A 20142-nucleotide genomic window follows, 5' to 3' on the forward strand; every position below is an offset into this window, starting at 1 on the left:
CCCCTTCACTGTAGAGTCTTTGGCAACCTCTTCTTATGCCTTCTGGAGTTTCTAGACTACTTACAATGGCAATAAGTTGCTCAAAGGCTTGTGATGAAAGAAACGAGCCCTCTAAGCCTCATGCTGTACGCTATTAAAATAATGATAACTGGCTACACACTGGACTGTCCTAGGAATAGAGGCTCTCATAGACCCTGAGGCTGTGACCTTCCGTATCCAGCTGGGCCACCCATTGTGCTTTGGGTCATGGAGACTGACTCCCACAAGACACCTGCCTCATGACCTGAGATCATGACCTGAGCCGAAGTCAGACGCTTAACACTATGAGCCACCCAGGCACCCCTTCAACATCATGTTTTTAATACAGTTTGCAAATTTGACAAAAATATTATTAGAGGGGCACCTGGGTGGCTCAGTCGGTTAGACAGCTGACTTTGACTCAGGTCATGATCTTGTGGTCCATGAGTTTGAGGCCTGCATCAGGCTCTGTGTTGACAGCTCAGAGCCTGGAGCCTGCTTCCAATTCTGTGTCTCCCTCTCTCTGCCCTTCCCCTGGTAGTGCTCTGTCTCTCTCTCTCTCTCCCTCAAAAATAAATAAACATTAAAAAAATTTAAAAATACATTATTAGAGGCCAAAAATTTCAAGTCTGTTTTTTTTTTTTTTTTTTTTTTTTGGCTAATGCCATATAAACGGAAACCTGAGTTATGGGCTGGCCTGGAAGGACTCCTTATACTTCCCACCTGTTCCTCTTTTTCACGCTCATAGTAAAATGTTCTGAAAATGTTTCCTGTGTTGTTTCGAGCAACTTAGGCCCTACTTCCTGAAAGTCTCCGCTACCGTCACCTGAAAGTTTCCTTGGTACCAGACAGCCACAGGGCCAACTGTTCTGTGTTTTGTTTTTTACATTCTGTATTTGTGCTTTTGACATCTACTAAACACACTGCCAAATGAAGAGCCAAGGCGTGATTGGGTGATCCTACTTTTTCAAGCACAGAAAGTCATATCAGAAACCCTGCAGCCAATCTCAAGTCCCTAACACAGCCACCTCCTTGTCTGACTCTCCTACACTGTGCCAATGTTTGCCCTGGACGAAATCATTTCAGGGCCAGGTACTAGACATCTGGGAACAGTCCCCAAGCCTGGGGCCTTCACACTTCACAGGATTATTCACACTAGCTAATCCCAAGCCACTTTCCCTGCCCTGGCTTGCCTTCCCTGTACGAACCCCGATTAAGTGTCTGGCTTAGGTTTCTCCTTGCTCCTCTCTGCGTCCTGACCACACCTGTTGCTTCCCCACGTGGCCCCGTGTGGCGTGCTTCCTCCTCTCAGGAAACACAGAGTAATAAAATCTGTGTCCTCAGTCACTTCTATAAATTAAAATTTTACAGGTTCAATGGAGACAGGAGCCACTGCTTAGTTCTCAGACCCAGAATACCAGGCTCGTGTGCATACCTGTGTGTCCCTGTGTGTGTCAAGGTGTATAGGACATAAAATTTAACATTAAACATCTTACGTGTACAGTTGAGTGACGTCAGTTACATTCACAGTGTTGTGCACCATCACCAGCATCCATCTCCAGACCTTTTTTATCATCCCAAACAAATTTTACCTGTTTAACAGTAACTCCTTATTATACCCTCCGCCCCAAACCCTGGTAACCACTACTTTACTTTCTGCCTCCGAATTCTGGGTACCTGATGTTAGTGGAATCACACAGTAATTGTCCTTCTGTGCCTGGCTTATTTTATTTAGTGTAATTTCTTCAAGGTTCATATTGTTACATGTGTCAGAATTTTATCCCTTTTTAAGACTGAATAATATTCCATTGCCTATAGATATCATATTTGTTTATCCACTCATCTGCCAATAGATGTGGTTTTTTGGCTATTGTCAATAACACTGCTATGAGCATTGGTGTACAAATGTCATTCTCCACATAACAACCAAAAAGAGCTTTCTAAAATCTGTTCAAGTTACTTGTGTTTTGTTTTGTTTTTTTGTAGTTTTATACCTTTATTTGACAATCAGCGATTAGCTCCCATCCACATTACTGGTCTGTAGATTTTTGAAAGTGGTGACAGGTACATAGGCAACTAACGTATAGAGCTGTATTGGTGAATCTTCATCCTCGTTATGTTTTCTAGCCTACCGCACACAGATACGGTGTGGAACATTCCTTACACCTTTTGGCCCAGACAGCTTTGTTGAGCCTGGTGTCCATGTGCACATCTGGAGTTTCCATCTCCCTCCTGGAAAATTTCTGGATCTCTTTGAGTACCTGAGGGGCACGCTTCTTGAACTCCATTCCATGGATGTGCTCGTGAATGTTGATGTGTTCTCTGGTCAGTACCTCGGTGATGGCAGCATGGCCTGTCTCCTTCTCACCACCCTGCTATGCAGGAGCCATTCTGCTGGGCCCAGGGTTGGAAAGGAACTATCCAAGTTACTCTTCTCCTGAAAACCTTCTATAGTAAGTTAAACAACAAGGAGATACCATTAAACACCCTGCAGAATGGCTAAAATGAAAAGGATTGGCAATTTCAATGCTGATGAAGATACAGATAATGGGACACTTACACAGTGTTAGTGGTAGTATAAAATGATACACCCGCTTTGGAAACATGACTGTTTCTACCAAAGGTAAATACACGCTTACCCCTATGGCCCAGAAACCCTATTCCTAGATACTGTTTGCCCCCCAAGAAGAAGTGATGCATACGATCACAAAAGACTTATGTAAAAACGTCCACAGCAGTTTTATTTATGATAGCCAAAGGGAAAAAACTCAAATGTCCATCATTAGATGAATGGATAAATAAATTGTAGCATGCTCATACAATTGCATACTGTTGATAAAAGAATGGTTTTTAAAATCAAGTATAATCATGACTCTTATAAAGACATAAACACATGTCAAAGGTTTTATTTAACTCATTAATTAATGAGATCCAGAAAGATAGTACAAAGGAAAATTCAAAGTACCACACATATATACTATAGAGAAATAATGAAATACTTTACAAATAGATGCAAAACTGGCAGAACTGATCAAATTGACAATAATTAAATGCGTTCCGCTGGACACAATTTGCATTTCTATAGACAAGAACCTGTCTTTAAAGCAATTTAGAGATGTTCTTTATCTCGAAGACAATGAAAGGCATAGAGCCTACATGGGATCAGATACCCCTGAGGGTATGCTAGACAACACCTTATTTTTCACTGGACAAAAAGGATTTGGGGGGCCATTTCACAGTTTTCACAAAATTAGTAATAAAAGAGAATGAGTCTCTGGTACATACAATATAAATAAAACTCACAGATACTATGTTGAGAAAAAAAAAAAAGCAGTTATAGAAGAATATATGCTGTGTAATACCAGGTTGCTGCTGGGGGGAGAGCGAGCTGGGAAGCTCCACAAGGGAATCTTACCAGGTGCTGGAAATGGTACATACCTTGATCTGGGTGGTGGAGATCCATACATATACACGTATATGTAAAATCATTGATTTCACTTAATATTATGGCACCAGGCTCTCCCCTATCCTACTTGTCGCCACATCCAACAATTGCCACTTACCTTTAGGATGAAGTCCAAACTGAGATCTGGTCCCTTTCCTCTCGCATATCATCTCTCCATATTGCTCACTTCCCTGCCATTTCCTCAAAGGTACCTTATTGTCGTCTTTGCAGTTTCCTGGCCTTTGCTTCTAGATCGTACCTCTTACTCATCTCTCAGAATCCCACCTAAAGCTGTCACTCTGTGGATGTGTCGTTCCTAGGTACTCCCATAATATGATCACTATTCCTATCGCTTTTGTCATCAATGTTCAAGTGTCCGCCTCTTCCACCGACGTCTACGTCTAACATCCTGTGCGCTCCATGAGAAAGTTCTCAAGAGCTTAGCACAATGACTGGCACTAGGGAAGGCAGAAATGTGAAGGACAATGAAGAAAAAAGCTAAAGGAGAATTCAGGCAGTGTGTGGCCCAGGCAATTTCAGCGGGGTTTCACACCTCATTGAGTTCTGAGACGACCCTATCATTCTGGGTAGTACCCTCCTTTTGAGTCTAAGTGTACTCAGCTTTCTCTTTTGGTAGATTTTTCATACCTTGTACCTTGTCTCCATCTTGCTTCCTATTTGGCCATTTGGCTATTAAAAACCTGCTTTTGCTTTTTCCTATAGACAGTAATTTAACAATAATGTGTTTTGTTCAACTGCAGTGTTATTTTTGTAGCATTTTAAAATCGGCGGATTTCACACATAAACACGTTTTCAATTTTTCTTAGAAGAGAAGGGAAGTAAGGAAGGGAGGAAAGTAGAGAGGGAAGCGGAAGGGTGGGAGGAAAAGAAGGAAGGGAAGCAAATTAAAAAAAAAAAAAAAAAGATCTGGCATCACAGAGCCCACAGTCGCGCGTGTCAACAATCAACTGGAACAGCAGCATGGCTTCTCACTCAGGTACCTCACCTGTCCACCGAGGCATCTGAGTTTGAGATCCCTTTCCCCGTCAATGACAATTTACAGTCGCTCATGTATTGGGGCAGAGGCCAGCTCTACAAGGGGGTGGAGAGCAGAATCCCCCCAAGTCTCACAGAGACAGCGGATAAGAGCCAAAGAGGCAGGGGTGCAGAGCTTTGACCTGGCCTGTGGGAACTGCCAAGTCTCAGGCTCCTCTCAGTTCCGGGGTGTTTCACCCCAGCTCGCTTCTAGGCGCCTGTCTTCTTTAAAGCCTCCCCCTACGCTAAGAAACACAAGGACAACAAAGATCCGGAGAGTGCCGGAAGCCCACGTTGAACCACGGTCACCTGACCTCGGATTTCAGACTCTGATTGGGCGTTGGGAACACCCCGCCCCAGCAGCCCACAGGGGCGGGGACAAGTACCACGGGGCAAGGGCACTGGTCGGTCTCCTCAGGAAGCAACCAATCGGAATCGGCCGGCTTCCGGCGCGAAGTGAGCTGGCGCGCTGCGCGGGGGCTGCGGCGGCGGCGCGGGGAGTTTGGACCGGGGTTCTGCCCGCTGCGAGCCTGCGGGAGAGGTGAGTGCGGCGCGCTTGAACTTGACAGGACTGCGGGCCCGGCACCGCCCAGCCCAGCCCCGCTCCCGGCGACCCGGCCCGGGGCCCGGGAGGAAGGTTCTCCGTTGCCCGTCCCAGTTGGGCGAGGCCCGCGGAGCCCTCTGTCGCGGCCCGTAGCCCGAGAGAACGCGAGAAAAAGCACGCGTGTTCCCAGACGGGGAAACAGGCCCGGGGGTGGGGCCGGGATCGCCCCCGGTGTCGGTGGAAGAGCCGGCCTGGCACCCATTGTGTTCTTGTTAGTGTACTCCGGTACCTACCACAGGGCCAGGCACACTGCAGTCTGTGGATGATCCCAGCCCAGACCTCTGGCACTTCCCCCATCTCCCCGGTGAAGACCGAAACTGTACTTTTTCTCGAGCTTTCCACGGTCACGAGCCGGGCTGCTGTATTTTGGGCGTTCTGTGTGCCACGTGCCTGGGACCCATTTGCTTACAATTGTAGCCCCACAATATCTCCGCAGAGGGAGGTGGTTAAGGACACAGACCGCATCACTTTTCCTGGCTTCGAATCCGGGCTCTTCCACCTACTAGCTCTGTGATTGTCCACTCGTCATTTAAACTAAGTGCCTCGGTTTCCTTCTGTCGTGTAGGGGAAATCATCTCTTCTGCACCCTGGAGGTTTTGTTAGGATTAAGTGGCTTAATATATGCAATAAATGCTCCAAAGGGGACTTGCTACATGGTAAGGGTTCTGTTATCACCATCACCCGGAGAAGTAGGTAAAATTGTCCTCATTTTTGACAAGGAGAATCTAAAGCACGAAGAGCTTGTCCCTGTGTGGAAAAAGCTGCCTGACTCCCAGGCATCTGCCACAACACCAGGCTTCCTCTCACAGTCCTCACCTGCCCTCAGGTTACTCAGAACTTTGGGCACCTATTGGCCTGAGATGGAGCAGGCACCTGACAGCTCCTGGTGCCACCAATGTAGATAAGTAGCATTCCTGTGCCCCTGTCAAGGTTAAGGGACAGTAATGGCAGAGCCTGGGTTAGAGGTCAGAAATTGGGAAAGAAGGCAGAAGTATTCCATATGGGAAATGAAAACAGACCTAAATTGAGTAAACATTTTGTTAGCTAGGCTGCTGTCAGAAAGTAGCTTATAGGGGCGCCTGGGTGGCTCAGTCAGTTAAGCGTCCATATTCGGCTCAGGTCGCGATCAAATGATTAGTAGATTCAAGCCCCTCTTTGGGCTCTGTGCTGACAGCTCGGAGCCTGGAGCCTGCTTCGATTCTGTGTCTCTGTCTCTCTGCCCCTCCGCTCATGCTCTGTCTCTCTGTCTCTGTCTCTGTCTCTCTCCCCCCAAAATAAATAAACATCAGAAAGCAGCTTATGGTCTCCTTGAAAGAAGTGAAAATTTCTGGGTGTTGAGTTCCTTTCAGTGGCAGTCGTGATGATGATAGCTACCACATACGTTCTGTATCTTTTTTTTTCTTCTTCTTTTTTTTTTTTTTATGAGAGAATGATGGAGGGGCAGAGAGAGGGAGAGAGAGAGAGAGAGAGAGAGAATCCTAAGCAGACTCTGCACTGTCAGCGCAGAGCCCAATGTGGGGTTCAGACCCACCAACCGTGGGTTGATCATGACCTGAACCGAAATCTAGAGTCAGATGCTCAACCAACTGAGCCACCCAGGCATTTCAGCGTTCTATTTCTAATCCACTGACTGGGAAAGGTAGCTCTTGCCTTCATTTTACTGATAAACCCAGAGTTAAAAAACTGGGCAAAGCCCATAGTGTTAGATGTGTAGTAAAAGAACAACATTCAGATAAGTCATATGCATCCACTTTGGGGTAGTCAGTATTATCTGTGAGGAGGGAGGGAAGAGAAGGAGATGAGTGGAGTGAATGATGGATGTGTGTGATTTTAAATACATCCAAAATGTTTTATGTCTTTGAAAGAGAAATAGGACAGAATTTAACTTCTTAAATTTGGTTGGTGAATACATGGGTGTCAACTTTTTATTGTATGTTTGAAATTTTAAAATTAAAAGGAAATATGTATAAAAGTTAAACATAAATATATTAATACTAATTTTAACCAAGGGGTGCCTGGATGGCTCAGTCAGTTAAGCATTGACTCTTAATATCGGCCCAGGTCATGATCCCATCATTCGTGGGATCGAGCCCCAAGTTAGGCTCTGTGTTGACAGTATGAAGCCTACTTAGGATTCTGTCTCTCCCTCTCTCTGCCCCTCCCCTGCTTGCTCTCTCTCTCTCAAAATGAATAAGTAAATATTTTAAAAAGTACTAATTTTAACTAAATAGATATTTTAACATCAATATATATTTTTTATATTTTTATATATTTCTTTCCTTTTTTAATGTTAATTTATTTTTCAGAGAGAGTGAGCAAGAGCTGGGGAGGGCAGAGAGAAGGGGACAGAGGATTCGAAGCAGGCTCTGCACTGACAGCGGAGAGCCCAGTGTCGGGCTTGACCTTGTGAACTGTGAGACCATGACCTGAGCCGAAGTTGGATGCTTAACTGAGCCACCCAGGCACCCCAATATATATTTCTTTTAATGGAAAAAAGGATAGAACAAAGAGGTCCAAAGTAATTGCAAAATACTCTCGGGAGCTAAATGCTGAAAGCCCCAGTGGGTCTCCATTGCCCGTAGTGGGATCCCCGAGGTTTTTAAACAGTCTCCAGCCACCTGCTATGTGCCTCAGACTTGGTACAAATAGTGCATAGACTACCCTTCACATCTGCACCCTGTCTGGAGGGTTTCACCTGGGCTCCAATTCAATGTTCTTTGGAAAGCTTCTCTACGATTTTCTTGAGTTTTTCCTTCATCTGGGAAGCCATAGACTCACCCCCACCTCCTTTTTAAATTGAGGTATAGTTGAAGCACAATGTTACATTAGTTTCAGGTGTACATCATAGTGAGCTGACGACACTATATGCTAGCTCACCACAAGCATAGCTACCATCTGTCACCACACAAGGCTGTTACAGTACCATTGACTATTGCCTAGGCTGTACCTTTCAGCCCCTAGACTTAGTCATTTCATTACTGGAAGCCTGTACCTCCCACTCCTCTTCATCTATGTTGCCCATTTTGCCCATGTCCCTCCCTTCTCTCTGACAGCCATGAGTTTATTCTCCGTATTTGTGTGTCTGTTTCTGTGGGAAGTCACATTTTGTGTTTGTTTGTTTGTTTGTTTTTTTAAGTCTTATTTATTTAAGTAATCTCAACACCCAACGTGGGGCTCGCACGCACAACCCCGGGATCAAGAGTTGGGTGCGCTTCCTACTGAGCCAGCCAGGTGCTCCAAGAAGTCCTAGACTTTTAAGAAGAAACCTTTTCTCGTTGGGACTTACTTCACTAAGTTGTAATTGTTTGTTGGCATGTCTGTTTCCTGCCAGCCTAGGAGCTCACTGAGGGGAGTAATTATGTCTTGCCCATCTCTGTACCCTAGTGCCTAGCATGATGCCTGGCATTGAGTGAAAAATACAAGTTGAAGTCAATTTGTGAAAGGTCTTGGAGTTATGACATGGACTTTGTTCTCTAGAATCACAAGGAACTATTGAGTGTTCTTTGTTTAAAAATTCCTGTATCTTAATGAAACATATTTGCAATATCCAGGAAAATATTACAGTCATAATCGTGTCTTTAAATCATATCAGCTATTTTCCTTTTTCATGAGTCCTTTACAAATTTTAGCTATGCAGCTTTCTTAGCTGTAAGCATAATGCACTCATGATTTACTCTTTTGTTTTCCCAATATCAAATTATTCCATGCAGCTACTCAGTCTTCATGGTTGCCATTTACCTTATAAATTATCACAGTATTCCACTCTCCTTGATTTAATAGGTATGAAATGTTGCTTCATACTATTAATTACTAGAAAAGTTGAATGTTTCTTCCTAAGTTTATTTAATGTCTATATATTCTGGTGAACTGTGTGTTTATACCCCTGGATCATTTGTTCATGGCAACTTGGATGTTCTTTGTATGGTTTTGTTTGTTTGTTTGTTTGTTTGTTTGTTTGAGTAGGCTCCAACATGGGAGCCTCATGACCCTGAGATCAAGACCTGAGCTGAGAACAAGGGTCAGACACCGACTGAGCCACCCATGCACCCTTCTTTGTATGTTTGTAATGTTAATCCTTTATTTGTTATTTTTGCTAATTTTTCTTTCTCAAATTTTTTGAGAAAGATACGTAATACCTTAGAAAGTACGTAGTATATATAATTTAAAGAATAATTATTAAAAAACTATGAAGTTTAATTACACATTAAAATTATGTAAACATAAAGATAATTATAAAGTTTCAATTGCACATAACCATCAAACAGATCAAAAAATAGGTATTACTGGTACCCCAGAAGTGTGGCTCCCCTCATCGTGACTTCCTCCCCACACTAGAGAGAACTATTCTGATTTTGTGGTAATTTTCTTGTCTTCATGGTATATCCTGTGTATGCATCCATAAGTAATATAGTTCAGTCTTGCCTGGTTTTGAGATCTACAAATAGGGTGAGAATTTATGTATTCTACTTTGTCTTGTTTGCTTCAACATTATGTTTGTGAGATTCTTTCATATTGTAGATACAGGTTTTTTTAATTTTTAAAATTATTTTTAAAATATATTTTAAATATAATTAAATTTTATATATAATTATATAATTTATATATTTATATATAAATTATATAATTAAATATAAATAAATAAAAATATATTTAAATATTTTTAAAATATTATATTTTAAAATAATATAAAAATTTATATGATCACTATAGAATATTCCTTTATGTGATTGTTGCTACAGTTTATCCATTCTGGAGTTTTTTTGTTTGTTTATTTTTATCCTTCCTGCTTTGATGGCATTTGGATTGGTTTCAGATTTTGGCTATTGATGTTGTTGTAAATGTTCTTGTGCATATGTCCTCGGGTGCGTGTTCATGAATTTGTACACGTAACTCAGAAAACTACTGGGTCAAAGAATATGTGTACCTTTTACCTTCCTAAAGGCCAAATTGTTTTCAAAAGTGGTTGCACCTCCCTTCCACCAGTGTGTGAGACTTAACCATTGTCCCACATCTTTGCTAATATTTGATACTGTGTTTAAAAAAATGTTTTTTTATGTTTTTATTTTATTTTATTTTTTTTAATTTTTCAACGTTTATTTATTTTTGGGACACAGAGAGACAGAGCATGAACGGGGGAGGGGCAGAGAGAGGGGGAGACACAGAATCGGAAACAGGCTCCAGGCTCCGAGCCATCAGCCCAGAGCCCGACGCGGGGCTCGAACTCACGGACCGCGAGATCGTGACCTGGCTGAAGTCGGACGCTTAACCGACTGCGCCACCCAGGCGCCCCTGTTTTTATTTTATTTTTGAGAGAGAGCGCGAGTGGGGGAGAGGCAGAGAGAGAGGGAGACAGACTCTGAAACAGGCTCCAGGCTCTGAGCTGTCAGCACAGAGCCTGACGTGGGGCTCAAACTCATGAACCACGAGATCATGACCTGAGCCAAAGTCGGAAGCTCAACCAACTGAGCCGCCCAGGTGCCCCCCATTTGATACTGTGTTTTATTTTTGCCTCTTTAGTAGGTATATGTATAGTAGTATTTTCTTGTGGTTTCAATCCCCTAGACTATTGTGAAGTTGAGGACCTTAATTGTGTTTATGGACTGTTTCTGCATTTTATTTTATTTTTTTTAATTAATTTATTTTTTTTAATGTTTATTTATTTTTGAGACAGAGAGAGACAGAGCATGAACGGGGGAGGGGCATAGAGAGAGGGAGACACAGAATCGGAAACAGGCTCCAGGCTCCGAGCCATCAGCCCAGAGCCCGACGCGGGGCTCGAACTCACGGACTGCGAGATCGTGACCTGGCTGAAGTCGGACGCTTAACCGACTGCGCCACCCAGGCGCCCCTGTTTCTGCATTTTAAAAGAGCCTGTTCAGGTTTTTTGTCTTTCTTTGCAACTGTCCTACAGGAATTGTTTATACGTTCCATACACTATTTGTCAGTTGTATATATTGCAAATGTCTTCTCTGTGGCTTTTAAACACAGATTTAATAATATGTTGGTCACCCGTTTTTAAAATATCTTTTATTGTGAAATATGTTCTATTTCATAGAGAAAAGTGCAAAGAACACCGGTGTATGAGTTAACATCGCAGGCCTGAGACTAAAGTCCTGCTTGCAAGATTGGTTCTTGGCTGTTGAGTGGGAACTGGGCTTTTGAAACCTCTCCTCTGCCAACATGGTTGTTTTGCCCACCTGGAACCCTAACGCCTGCTTTCATTCTGAGAGTCCACGTTTTTGGTGGGCAGAGGGTGCTTCTGGGACCAGCCCCCGATAAAAACCCTAGACTTTGAGTCTCTGACACGTTTCCTGGGGCAGAAATGTTGCATGTAGCTGCGTCTTCATTGAGAGAATGTGCCCTCGTGAGAGGAGAGAGCACAGGAAGGTGGCACCTGGATTCCCCCAGACTCTGCCTGGTGTGTCTTTTCCCCTTGCTGATCTTCTGGCTGTGTGTCCTTAGCTGTTGGTAGGACTACATGCTGAGTCCTGTAAGTTATTCCAGCAAATCAGCGAATGTTAGGGCGAGGTCTCTGGGGACTCCTGAAATAGCTTAATGTTGTATTTATCAAAGCACATACCCCTGTACATATGTCTCGGGTAAGAAATAGAGCATAGCTAACACCTTCAGAAGCCCTGTGTGTGCCCTGTTCATCCTCTATCCCAAAGATAATCGTTATCCTGACTTTTGTGTAATCGGTACCTTGCTTTTCTCTGTACTCAGCTGTTTCAAAAGTCTCGGTGCTGTTCTAAGGTAAATGACACATAAAAGATTCTTAAATAATTCAATTTTATTTTTTTCTTTTTTGTTAGTGCTTTGTGTATCTTATTTGAGAAATCCCTTTTTTTTTTTTTCAACGTTTATTTATTTTTGGGACACAGAGAGACAGAGCATGAACGGGGGAGGGGCAGAGAGAGAGGGAGACACAGAATCGGAAACAGGCTCCAGGCTCTGAGCCATCAGCCCAGAGCCTGACGCGGGGCTCGAACTCACGGACCGCGAGATCGTGACCTGGCTGAAGTCGGACGCTTAACCGACTGCGCCACCCAGGCGCCCCGAGAAATCCCTTAAAATGATAAGTTCTATTCACTTGAAAGTGACTTATGTGTCTGGAGTGAAGTAGGGTGTAAATTTCCTTTCTTCCCCATGTAGATATCCAGGGTACCAGCACCAACTACCGAAAAGACTCATTTGCTAGAGTTCTGTGGTGATAAATGTCATAAATTGTTATAAATTGTGCACGGGCTTGTTTCTGGGTGCTTTATTCTCTTCCACTGGTCTTCCTGTCCTTACACCATCACCCCTATGTTTTTAAAGACTTTTTTTTGTTTGTGTTGTTAAATCTTTATATGTCTGGCAGGGCAAGCCTTGACCACAGACAGTTCTGTTTCTTTGTGAGTGCAAGTTAATTTTTAAAGAAATTTGTCCATTTCATCTAAATTTAATTTTATTGGCACATTATTCAGAATCTGTTATGACATTTTTTAAGTTTATTATTTATTTTGAGAAAGAGAGAGGAAGCACGAGGTGCAGGGCAGAGAGAGAGGGGGAGAGAGAGAATCCCAAGCAGGCTCTGCACTGTCCGTGTGGAACCCAGTGCTGGGTCAGACTCACAAATGGTGAGATCATGACCTGAACCAAAACCAAGAGCCGGCCGCTTAACCTACTGAGCCACCCAGATGCCCCTGAAAACGATGTTTCAATGTCTGTGGGGAATGTAGTTAATTTTAAGTCTCTTCTTTCACTCCTGATACTGATTTGTGTCTTTTCTCTTGTTCTTGCTAAGTGTTTTCACAGAAACACTTTTCTCTTTTCTCATCAGGCTTAGTTTGTTTTTATCTTCTAACTTCATTGAATAGATGCTTTCTGCTCATATTTAGCCTTCTTTTCTAACAATGAAGGCTGTACATTTCCCTGTCACTACCTCTTACGTTGCATATCACATTTTTATATGTGGACTTTCATTATTATTCAGTTCCAAATATATCCCAGTACCCATTGTGATATCTTACTTGATCCATGGTTTATTTGCAAGTATATTTACTTCCAAACATGAGATTTCTTTTTTTTTTAATTTTTTAAATTTTTATTTATTTTTTTTAATATTTTTAACATTTATTCATTTTTGAAAGACAGAGACAGAGCACAAGCAGGGGAGGGGCAGAGAGAGGCAGACACAGAATCCAAAGTAGGCTCCAGGCTCGAAGCTATCAGCACAGAGCCCGATGTGGGGCTTGAACTCACAGCCGTGAGATCATGACCTGAGCCAAAGTCAAATGCTTAACCGACTGCACCACCCAGGTGCCCCTTACATTTTTTATTTTTAAAAAAAATCTATGGAAAAGCAAGATCAGTACAGGAATGAAATATCTGCTTAAGTGTACATTTACATTCATCAAAATAGTTCATATGTTAGGTCGCAAGAAAAAGGTTAGTAATTTCCATAAAGTAGAAATGTTACAAACAATCCTTACCGCTATGCAACAAAACTAGAAATTTAAAAAGAAATTTTAAAACCCATATGGAAAATTAAAACCCTTCAATTGAAGAACTATTAGATGTTGGGGCACTTGGGTGATTCAGTCAGTAAACTGACTTCAGCTCAGGTCATGATCTAAATGGTTCATGGGTTCGAGCCCCGAGTTTGGCTCTGTGCTGCCAGTGCAGAGCCCACTTTAGATCCTCTGCCCCCTTCTCTCTCTGTCCCTCACCTGCTGGCACCCTCTCTCCCTCTCTCTCTCTCAAAAATAAACATTAAAATAAAGAATGAATAAAGAACTATTGGATGGAAAGGAAATACAAATTGAAATAAAGGATTCCTGAAAACTAATGAAATGAAAACCTAACAAATAGGATTCTGTAAGATATGTATAAAGTAGTGGTTGGGGGGAAATTTATTGGCTTAAACACATTATAAACTTAGGGAAGAAAACACCTGAAGTAAATTCCAGACTTAGAAAGTTAGAATAAAAACAACAAAGTAAAACAAGAGAAAGCACAAGAGAATAGAAATAAAGATCGAAGCAGAGGTCAATGAGATGGAGAACAGAAAAACGTTTGAGAAATCACAATCTTAGATCTTAGACAGTTTAACAAACCAGGTAAACCTAATGCTAATTTAAGAAAATTGGGAAAAATCACAAATACAAAATAACAAATGACAAGTGGGAAAAAAATTTTTAATGATATTAATTTGCATACTTCTGTGTTAAATGAATTTGAAAATTCAAATGAAATGGATAATTATTTAGAAAAATGCAATTTATTAAAATTGATGCCAGCAAAGATTAGAAGTTAAATAACTCAATTTTCTTTTTTTTTTCTTTTTTTTTTCTTTTCTTCAACGTTTTTATTTATTTTTGGGACAGAGAGAGACAGAGCATGAACGGGGGAGGGTCAGAGAGAGAAGGAGACACAGAATCGGAAACAGGCTCCAGGCTCCGAGCCATCAGCCCAGAGCCTGACGCGGGGCTCGAACTCACGGACCGCGAGATTGTGACCTGGCTGAAGTCGGACGCTTAACCGACTGCACCACCCAGGCGCCCCAAATAACTCAATTTTCATAGCATGTGCTTATGAAAAAACTGTCTCACTGGAAGCAGAAAAACACACTAGATGTAAATGGTTTCACAGAGAAATTCTGTTGAAAAGTTTAAGAGTCCAGATAATCCCAGTGCTAAATACATTGTTTCATAGCATAGGAAATGAAGGAAAACTTCCAAATTCTTTTTTTTATTAGTTACTTTGTATTATTACAATCGTCAGTTTAGTCGTCTTTAGTTGTACACAGATGGCCAAAAAGCACATGGAAAGATGCTCACCACCACTAATTTATTAGAGAAATGCATGTCGAAAACACTAGATATCATCTCACACTCATTAGGATGGTTACTGTAAAAGCAAAACAAAGACAACAAACAGAAAATAACAAGTGTTGGTGAGGATGTGGAGAAATGAGGATATGGAGAAATTGTGCACTGTTGGTGGGGATGTAGAATGGAACAGACTCTGTGGAATGTAGTATGGCTATTCCTCAAAAAACGAAAAATAATAGAATTACTGTGTGATCTACAAATTCCACTTCTGGGTGTATACCCAAAAGAATTGAAAGCAGGGTTTCAGAGATACTCGTACACACATGTTCACAGCATCGTTATTCACAATAGCCAAAAAGTGGAAGCAACCCAGATGTCTGTGGACAGAAGAGTGGATGGGCAAAATGTGTGAGATCCATACAATGGAATGTCATTGAGCTTTAAAAAAGGAAGGAAATTCTGTCACATGCTACAGCACGAATAATCCTTGAAGACCATATGCTGAGAAACAAACCAGTCACAAAAAGACAAACACTGTATGGTTCCACTAACGTAGTCAAATGGAAACAGAAAGAATGGTGATGATCAGGGACTGGGGGGGGGGGGGGGGGGGGAGAATTATTATTTAACAGGGATAGAAGCTCAGTTTTGCAAGATGAAAAAGTTCTGGCAGTTGGTTGCACGACAACGTGAACGCACTTTATACCACTGAACTGCATGCTTGAAGATGATTAAGGTGGTAAATTTTACATTATGTCTTTTAGCGCTTTTGAAAATAAAGAAGAGGGCCGCCTGGGTGGCTCAGTCAGTTAAGCATCCGACTTCGGCTCAGGTCATGATCTCACGGTTGGTGGGTTCAAGCCCCGTGTCCGGTCTGTGCTGACAGTTAGGAGCCTGGAGCCTGCTTCGGATTCTGTGTCCCCCTCTCTCTCTGCCCCTCCCTCCCTTCCACTCTGTCTCTCTCTCTCTCTCAAAAATAAATAAACATTAAAACAATTAAAAAATAAATTAAAAAATAAAAATGAAAAAGAGTGCACGAGCCAGCTTGAAGGAGCTCACTACTCCTAATCAAATACAAAACCATTTGAGCATGAAAATATTGACAGCAATAGATTACAACCCACCAAATACATGAGGAATCAATCCTTACTGATAAAAAGCGAATAGGGGAAAAGGGAAAGTTCTTTCCAGTAGCATGCCAGCTACAAGAGTGATGGATGGGGTTATGAAAACCATCATTATACGGCCGTACTGTTTACAGTCATACTGTTATTTCTTCAGTCATGAGTCATTAGTGGATACTAAAACAGTTACTTTTTTCCAATTATCTTTTTATTATTGATTTCTGGCATAACTACATTTGGTTGGAGAACATGTGACTTTAATCCATTGAAATAGTTGGGACTTGCCTTATGGCCTAGTTCGTGGTCAGCTTGTGTAAGTGTCTGTTCTCGAAAAGAATGTACATCTTGTAGTTGCAAAGGTGGCGTTATTCAAGTCTCCTGGGTGGTTCCTGATTTTTGTAGTTGCTTGTTTTATCAATTACTGAGAGCTAATTATAAATCTAGAATTACAGTCTGTTTCCTGTCATTCTATCAGTTTTGCTTCACGTGTCTTGCAGTTACTTTATGGGCCATACAAATTTAAAGTTGTTTCTGGTGAATTGAATTCTTTGTCATTATAACAGTGGCCTGTTTATCTCTGGTAAGGCTTTCTGTCTTAAAATCTGTTTTGTCTGCTACTAATATAAAAACCTTAGCTGTCTTCTGGTGAGTTTTCACGTTTTTTTTAAATCTTCTTACTCACTTTTGAGAGACAGAGCATGAGTGGAGGAGGGGCAGAGAGAGAGAGGGAGACACAGAATCCGAAGCAGGCTCCAGGCTCTGAGCTGTCAGCACAGAGCCTGAAGTGGGGCTCGAATCCACAAACTGTGAGATCATGACCTGATCCGAAGTTGGACCCTCAATCGATTGAGCCACCCAGATGCTCCTTATCTTTTTACTTTTAACCTCTCTATACAACCCAGTGTTTTGGACATGTTTCTAACAAACAGCAAATACAGTAGTTAGATCTCATTTTTTAAGTTCAGATTGATAAACTTTTTAGCCAAAGTAATTGTTCAGTTTATATTTATTGTAATCAACAGATATTTTGACTTAAGTCTACTACTACCTTCTTTTGTACTTTGTATTATTTTTTTCCCTTTCTTTCCTTTTTAATAGCTTCCTTTTAAGTGAGTTTTTTTTAAATCATTTCATTTTTCCCTTCTAGATTTTAAGGTGCATGCTCTGTTTTTATACTTCAGTGGTTTCCTAGAAAGCACAGCATGCGTGTCTGTCCTCTCAAGTTGGCAATTAATCAGCACCTCCCACCCCTCATAACACAGAGGCCTTGGAGCATATTAAATCTCTTTACCTCACTTATGTGTCATTACCTTCGGGTATTGTAACTGTTTGGTTTTTTAGCCCTGTTGCTTTGTGCGGTCAAAGTTTGTTTAGATTTAGCCACATATTTCACCACCTCCTTGATTCTTTCAGTCCAGCCATCATCTGAGAACTTACATCTAGGCTCACTTTTCAACTACCTTAAGTATTAAATACATCCTTCAGAATCTCATTTAATGAGACTCCCTGGTGGCAGGCTTGGTTTTGATTATTTGAAAATGTTTTTATTTCATCTTGATTTTTTTTAATAACAAGTTTGACTTGTAATTCACATAGTCCGAAATTCACCCATTTAAAGAGTACAACTCAGTGGCTCTTATTATGTTCCTAGATTTGTGCAACCATTGTCACGGTTGATTTTAGAACATTGCCATCAGCCCAAAGAGGACCTCCACACCCCTTGCTGTCACCCCCCAATCTGCTCACCACCACCCTCTCCCTCTTCCCCCCAGGTAGTTACTAATCCACTTTCTTTATACAGATTTGCTTATTTCGGACATTTCATGTACATGGAATTGTACCATGTGTGGTTCTTTGTGTCTGGCTTCTTTCACTCGGCTAGTATTTCAAGGTTCGTCATTATTGTAGCATTTATCAGTATTGAATATGTATTTTCAGTTCTTTTGAGTATATGTCGAGGAGTGAAATGGCTGGTTACTGTGTTTAATCTTTTAAAGTACTGCCAGACTTTTCCAACACAGCTGCACCATTTTATATTCTCAACAACAGCGTATGAAGATTCCAGTTTCTCTGCATCCTCACCAACACTTACTATCTGTTGCTTTTGTTACAGGCAGTTTTAAAAGTAACAGCTTTATTGAGATGTAATTCATATATCACAAGATTCATCCTTTTAAAGTATACAATTCAGTCTCAATTTTTGAAGGACGTTTTTGCTGGGAAAAGAGTTCTAGGTTATTTTCTATCAGCACGTTGAAAATAACATTCTGCCGTCTTCTGATTTTCATTTTTGAAGAGAAATCAATTTGCTATCCAAATGTTGCACAATGATGTATTTCGGTGTGGATTTCTTTTTATCTATCCTGCTCAGAATTTGTTTGCTTTCTTGAATCTGAAGATTCGTCTTTCATTATGGAAACACCCCAGCTGTTATCTTTTCAGTATTAATTCTGACCCGGTTTCTCCTCTCTTCCTGGAAGTAGATTTCTGTTTAGATTTCTGTAATACTTTCTTACCGTACCCTCCATGTCTTCTTACTTCTCGTATTTTCCACCTCTTTTTTCTTTTCTTTAAGTTTGTTTATTTTTGAGAGAGAAAGTGAGTGATGGAGGGGCAGAGAGAGGAGAGAGAGAATCCCAAGCAGGCCTTGCCCTGTCGGCACAGAGTCCGACAAAGTGTGAGGTCATCACCTGAGCCGAAAGCAAGAGTCGGATGCTCAACCGACTGAGCCACCCAGGCCCGCATCCACCTGTTTTCTTTCTCTCTCTGTGTGTATGCATTTGTTAAGTCGACAACTTACTCTGAGGGATCTTAGATTTTGCCCTACTTTTAAACTAGCAAGCTAGCCTGCTACAGTTTTTTTTATACACACATACGTTCGCATTTATGTATGTACTGACAGAACACAAGACCGGAGACACAGATGGTTTATCACAGCAACAACAGCCCGCAATATCTTGCCTCAGTTCCCCGCGCCCTAAATCCCACAAGGTGAGGTGATAGGGGCTAGATGATACTGGTGCATACAGTCCAGCGCATCCCAGCAAAAGGAACACCAAAACTTAGAGACTCTGAGCATTTAAGGGCTGCTGGCACACCTGCACATCCTCCCTCCAGAGAGATTGCTCCTTACCCTAGGATGTGGGCGCATCTCTCCCGGATGAGATGGGGAAGGTGCCTCAAGGTTTATTACCCTGAAATGTAAGGAAATGTCTCCAGGGAGAGGAAGGAGAGGGCTTTGTCTTTGTTACTGTGGGATGTCGCTGGGGAGATATGACTCTAGATCTCTCTGGAGGGATATGCCGTCTCTAGCTGCCAAAGACTTAACATGTCCTTTGCTCAAAAGACTTGGACCATGTAGGAATGTGAGAAATCCCTGGAGACAGATCCTGGACACGTTCTTCTGATTTTCCCTCCCGTTTTCTAAGTACCTCTTCAGTTGTGTGTAACGTGCTGGTAAATCCATTCACTGAATTCTTCTTTTTGGTTATTGCACTTTTCATTTTTAGAAGCTCTCTTGGCAAGGTCATTTTTATAGTTTTCTGGTTACTGCAGATAATTCCAAGCTTGTCTTTGATTTTTCTAAACACAGTAAGTTTAATTGCTTTAAATACTTTTATGCCCAATACTGTTTGGCTTTCTTAGTACAACTAATTCTTCTTCCTGGTGCCTCGTTTCCTTGTGTGCTTGGCTGTTTTTTGTCTGTGTTTGCTACATATTGTCTTGAAAAATTATTTGTGGGAATTACTTAAGGCCTAAGGTAAAGGTACATTCTTCTGGAGACATTTTTGCATTTGTTTCTGCTTTGCTTTAGGATGCTTTGGCATTAGGATTGCTTTACTGTAAATTCATGACTCAAAGTTTTAAAAAATTATTCAGGTGTAAAAATTGATTTGAAAATATTCTCGGGCTTGTGGGTTCAGGGTCTCTCCCTCTCAGTCCTTCAACAACTGGTGACTTTCCTTCACTTACAGATACCAGCGATAGAAATGAAATTTAATTTTACTTTACCCCTTTGGGGTGCTGGTTTTATAGCAGAACATTTCCCACCCTGGTTAGGCCTTAACTCGGACTTTGTCCATCTTTTCACTCCAAGGCTGT

At 41.7% G+C, this 20142-nt stretch overlaps 1 protein-coding gene and 1 pseudogene across 2 annotated transcripts in view; one reads left to right on the forward strand and one right to left on the reverse strand.

The window, feature by feature from the left end:
- Positions 1-1727: 1727 nt before the first annotated feature.
- LOC121042353 (60S ribosomal protein L31-like) lies at positions 1728-4784 on the reverse strand (annotated as a pseudogene).
- A 134-nt stretch (positions 4785-4918) lies between these two features.
- BLM (BLM RecQ like helicase) overlaps positions 4919-20142 on the forward strand; it is an 89799-nt gene continuing 74575 nt past the window's right edge. Inside the window, exon 1 of one of the 2 annotated variants that reach the window (XM_040493589.1) lies at positions 4919-5039. The gene's annotated coding sequence lies outside the window, so the exon portion shown is untranslated. The remainder of the gene's footprint in view (positions 5040-20142) is intronic. The other variant, XM_040493587.1, reaches the window with a different exon arrangement.

The sequence above is a fragment of the Herpailurus yagouaroundi genome, unplaced genomic scaffold (assembly GCF_014898765.1).
Source record: "Herpailurus yagouaroundi ecotype Mexico unplaced genomic scaffold, PumYag 185, whole genome shotgun sequence".
NCBI classification, from domain to species: Eukaryota; Metazoa; Chordata; class Mammalia; order Carnivora; family Felidae; genus Herpailurus; species Herpailurus yagouaroundi.